The sequence below is a fragment of the Microcebus murinus genome, chromosome 12 (genome assembly GCF_040939455.1).
Source record: "Microcebus murinus isolate Inina chromosome 12, M.murinus_Inina_mat1.0, whole genome shotgun sequence".
NCBI lineage: Eukaryota > Metazoa > Chordata > Mammalia > Primates > Cheirogaleidae > Microcebus > Microcebus murinus.
The window spans coordinates 54,802,320-54,807,832 of record NC_134115.1 but is presented as its reverse complement, the minus strand read 5'-3'; the positions used below and the strand labels follow the sequence as shown (position 1 = coordinate 54,807,832).

At 31.2% G+C, this 5,513-nt stretch overlaps 1 non-coding gene across 1 annotated transcript; it reads left to right on the top strand.

Annotated features, from left to right (window-relative positions):
• Positions 1-200: 200 nt before the first annotated feature.
• LOC142874699 (U7 small nuclear RNA) lies at positions 201-264 on the top strand. Its single transcript, XR_012922341.1, has one exon. It is a non-coding gene; the product is annotated as a U7 small nuclear RNA (small nuclear RNA).
• Positions 265-5,513: the final 5,249 nt, after the last annotated feature.

The following is a 5,513-nucleotide window of genomic DNA, read 5'->3' as shown; positions in this document are numbered from 1 at the left end:
CTCTCAAATTTGAGAGAATAACAAGAATAATGAAATCCCAAGGTGATAACCCTTCCTTAACTTAAATAATACATACTGTGGTACATAGTCATCTGCATACCTATTTTTGACCCTCCAAACTGTCATCCCTAAAAGCATTCTTCTATTATACACATAGTCTTTTAAAGATTGGTCTTATTTTCATGATTTCACAAAGTATAGAGTGTTACAGCTCTTTTAGAATTTGTCTAGCAGGTTTTCCAGTTTTCACCAGAAACTTCCCCAAAATAAAAATAAATTAAACAGTATGTACTATCACAAGACGTTTCAGTATTTAGAGTCTATGTTTAAATACTTATATGTAGTTGTAAAGGTCTTTGATTTTATTATCAGCATTGTCAAATTATATATAATTTAAGTCAAACTTTTATAACCTTAATCTAAACATTATACCACTAGATGGAGTTTTGAGTTTTGTATTGGTTTGGTACATGCTATAGATTTCAGAGAAAATTACTTTACATATTTATAAATACAAGCAAGGATTCAGCAGCATCCTGTACTATCTTTCTCTGAACAATTATTAGGAGCAGTAATAAAATTTAATTTTAAAATGTTTTTCTATGAATGTGATAACACTAGTGTGAGAAGATCACTCACAAAATATAGCATAGCATTAGCTTTGGAAAGGTGAAATTAAATAAAATGCAAAACACTGTGGAAATCTGTTGTGTTTAATGATACTCTAGAGCTGACACTCTGGAATGACATTTACCATTACTCACAGGTGTTTTGGTGACCACTGACCTCAAAATTAAAAAAAAAAGTAAAACCTTTCAACTAGTTTGTCACTGTTATCAGCAGCCAGCACATGGGCCAAATGTGTGCTGGTGACAGGCACCAGTAACTCTTGCCATCTCCTTTTTTTCACCAGGGATTGATTTAACCACAATCCATCTAGTAGAATTTCAGGAAAAGAGTTGTAAGTAGTGCCTTAAGTACAATGTCTAGGATTCTTAAATCCCAGGAGGGATGGGGATATATGTATACCATCAGGCAAGAAAATCTATACTGGCCAAGGTAATAAGCAAGAATGTTCCCATGTGTTAATAGATGCTATGCTTAGATAGCAGAGCATAAACAAGAAAGTGTGAATAAGGATTTTAGGTTAAAAAAAATTGATTCTATAAATTAACTCACTCCTGAAAATCTCAAAGCTTTGTAAATGTCCAAACTTTCTGTAGTTGAACGTGACTAGAAATTTAAAGATCTTTTCTAAGTAATTCTCTCAGGTAAACAGAAACAGCCCATTCCCCAGAGAATAGTTAGGTGAGGCAACAGGGATCTATAGAAATGCAATTTTATTTGGAAATCAATGTCTCAGTGAAATGAGAGATAAAATCATACATTTTATCCTTAACAAACTTATTTTTACACTTAACCACATGCAGAAAATGCTCAAGTGGTTATACTAGGAATGTTTGATGGACAATTTAAGAACTGAATGTACAACTCTTTCAAGTATCTATTTTGTTTTCTTCAAAGCTGGAAAATGGATTTCTAAAAGGAGAGGAAAGTTAGAAGCTAGCTAATCTGCTTCCTATCAGGATATGGCAAAAGGGATTATAACCACCTGTGGCAATGCCTATGGGTTCATCTCTGCTTGAAATGACCTCTCCTCTAAGTTTACTGCCTCCAATCTCTAAGGCAGAAAATTACTGACAACTTTGAGAATTTTAGTTAGACTGAGGCAATATTTCAGTTTATATGTCATATGCAAATATTAATAAATGGCATATCAATTCTGGGCTAACAGTTACTGTCCATTTCCCACCTTGTGCAGTCATGAATTGTCCTATGTTTCATAATCCAAGGTATGGAATCAGTCCAATCTATTATATCTTTGGCCAAAAGTAAAAAAGAAATTTTTTAAAAAGCCAAAATAATGTCACAGTAAACATCACTCAGCTTTTAAAGGAACCAAAAAAAAAAAAAAATACAAATTGGTAGTATAAAATTGTAGAGGCATTCCTAAAACATGTGTTATAGTGCTGTTTATTTTGTTTTGAGATAGTTTCCAAAATATTAATTCAACAAAATAGAAAAAAAAATACTGATTTATTTATACAAAATAAGTATCTGAGAAAAAAGTATAGTGGACTATATAATCCACAACTATTTTATTCAACCTATGAATTTCTGTGCATTTCTCATAAGCGGTTGCAAGTAGAGCATCAGTTCCTGAAATTTATTTTCTTCCTAAAATTTGCCATCTTGAGATACAATCAAATAAATAATTCTACCTCCTTTTGAGGAGAAAGACTTTAAAATGCTCCGGGTAAGATGAAAATCAGGATTTATTTAGAGGTAAATGAAAAAGGAATGTACATATTAAAAGTTCATAAAATTCTATGAAGTAAAAGTAACTTTAAAGTCCACATGAAAATAAGCATTAGAGGTAATACTGAGAATCTAGATAAAAATAACTGTAGTTGAAGGATCTGAATTTAATATATATGTGAGTAGCATGTTTGAGAAGACTTGGACTTATGACTAAAAATATCACAAAGACAACTGGTGTCAATATTATGGTATCCATCACAGTTTAGTGGGCTATTAAAAAATCAATTCATTTTGCTCAATTGTTTACACTTCACTTCTATTGATTAGATAGTAGTGAATATATCTATTACATTTTCAACAACAAAAAAAATTTTGACATTTTCAATAACTGGAAGGGACATTTTGGGCATTTATACAGAAAAAGGAAATATAACAACTTTGGGAAGTACTAAATAAAACCAATAATACTTCACTGACCTACATTAGCACAAAGCCATTCATCAAACACCCATTTCATACTAGCAAGTTAAAAAGTGTCCTATTTAAATATATAGGTAAATGATTCAAAGTATTCCATGTGGTGTTTTTTTTAATATCAAAAAAACTAATTGGCCAGTTCCTCAAATTAGCAGTTTTCCTATTAATATTGTTCCAAGTGTTTTATATAATAAAGTTATTGTGTTTGTTCATCATAGTTGAATTATGGAACAAGAAATCAATCTCAGTAATAGAAAAATCCAATAACATGATAAATTGTAGGCTACTTAAAGCATTAATATAACTTCATTTTCAAAATTTTGGTTTAAAATGCTCTGAGTAACAGCCTGTGACAAAGCAATCCTCAATTTCCAACTAAAATACCTTTGAAAATATAGAAAATGAAGAAAATACACCAGTGCTGAAATCCAAGAATGATTATCAATGAAAACACACCAGTGCTGAAAATTAGAAATGATGAGCTAGATTTAGAAAGAGATTTTCATTAATTAGAAAACTCAATGACTAGATAAAAAATAATAATAAAAAGAAAACAGTAGACCAAGTTTTTCTATTTACAGGAATGTACAACTGAAATAAATAGAAAGAAATAAACTTATGATTTACACATTCAGTTAGTAAATTATTGGCTCAATTCTATGCAAACCTTCTGGGATCTAGATTAAATGGATGATTTTCTAAGAAATTATAAATTATATAAACTGACCTCATATTAACTACATGTATAGTATTATATATAGAAGAAAATTTTTAAGAAGCTCAACATTCACTCCATATAGTCAGTTTTCTATGAGAAATTCTGCAAAACTTCTAAGAAACACTTAATTCCAGTATTTTTCAAAGTTTTTGAGAAAAAATTATAGTTCCCAATTTATTTTTTGCAATGAGAAAACATTGATAATGCACTCAAACTTATTACTACTGTGAGAGAACACTAAAATCAAGTTTATTATTTTTATTGGTATAAAATTATTACTAAAAGTTTCACAAACAGGTTTAATCCAGGAATACAAACATTTTAATATTCAGAAATATATTAATATAGTTCGCCATATTAATAGGTCAGCACAAATGTCATATAATCATTTCTTCAAGTATTTATTGATAAAGTTCAAAAATAGCACATCTTATATTTTCCTGGTTAGAGCGGGAACCCATACTACTAAGTGAAGTATCCCAAGAATGGAAAAACAATCACCACATGTACTCACCAGCAAACTGGTATTAACTGAGCAGCACCTAAGTGGACACATAGGTACTACAGTAATAGGGTATTGGGCAGGGGGGAGGGGAGTGGGTATATACATACATAATGAGTGAGATGCGTACCATCTGGGGGATGGTCATGCTGGAAACTCAGACTTGTGGGGGGTGGGGGGAAAGGGCATTTATTGGAACCTTAAAATCTGTACCCACATATATGCTGAAATAAGAAAAATAAAATAAAATAAATGCATTCCTGATATTAAACTTCTTAAAGAGTAATATTAGTATATAAACATAATAACATATGAATTCATAAGCCAGGATCTTGTCTAGTATAGTAACAAAGAATTGCTGCTAAAGTAAGGAAGATTAACTAGGGTATCCATTATTAACCCTCTTTTAATATTTTAATGGAAAGTCTAGTCAATGCAATTAGATAAAAGAAATAAATAATACCATAGAGATTTAATAATTATATACAAAAATGAATAATCTTCAAATGTACAACCATGTGTTAGAAGGTAGAAATGAAAAGATAGACCCTATTTATAGCAAAGCAGAAGAAATAAATGAAAGGCCCTTTAAAAATGCTTATAGTGATGTACATAACTCATTTAAAAATTAAACATATTTTGAGACACAATGGATTTAAAGGTAAATAAAAAGCCATACTATTGGTTGCAACAAAATTATAACTACTCCTTGGAATAATTTAACAAGAAATATGAAAGACTTATGTGATAAAATCTGTGAAATCTATAAAAGTTTCCTAAAAAGCATAAAAGAGGGCTTAAATAAATGTATTGAAATGCCAAGTTTATCATTGTAAAGATATCAATCTCTCTAAATCTACCTATACCCAAAATCAAACTAATAAAGACTTTTAAAAGTTAAACCTGGAAACTTGATTCTAAAATTGATCCTTCCCTATCAAATATACCCATGTTCTATAAAAGTAATTACCTAAATAGAAAGTTAGTGGTGTAATTGACAAATAGAATTATAGAAAAAACAACTTTCTATAAAGAGATTCAAATCTAGACACGAGAAAATGGCTCACTCTAATCCTTGTGACTTCTTTTATGTTACATAGGGATGTCCCCAAATGTAGCAACGTCTCAACAGCCCTGTAGAGGTATGCCCACCACATCCAGGTTCTGCAAGGGCCCAAGCATGAATGAACTCCTGGCAAGAAAATAGGTAGATTGTGTTGACAGTCCTCATCCACTCTGAGTTCTCTAGGAAATATTTAGACTTTTGGGTCTTTTCCCAGGAATGGTAAATCCATTATCATATAAGCCTAGGGGCTGCCAAAGCACCCAAACCTCCTATGGAGGTAACTGGCTTTGTACCTTCTAAACCCTTTCAGAACCTAATACATAGAACTGGAACCATGGACAGGTCCAGCTCAGAAGTGGCCACTCTTAAAAACCATTCTGATCCAGCAGTTATTGATATCCCCACAAAAGGATATCAAACCCCATCCA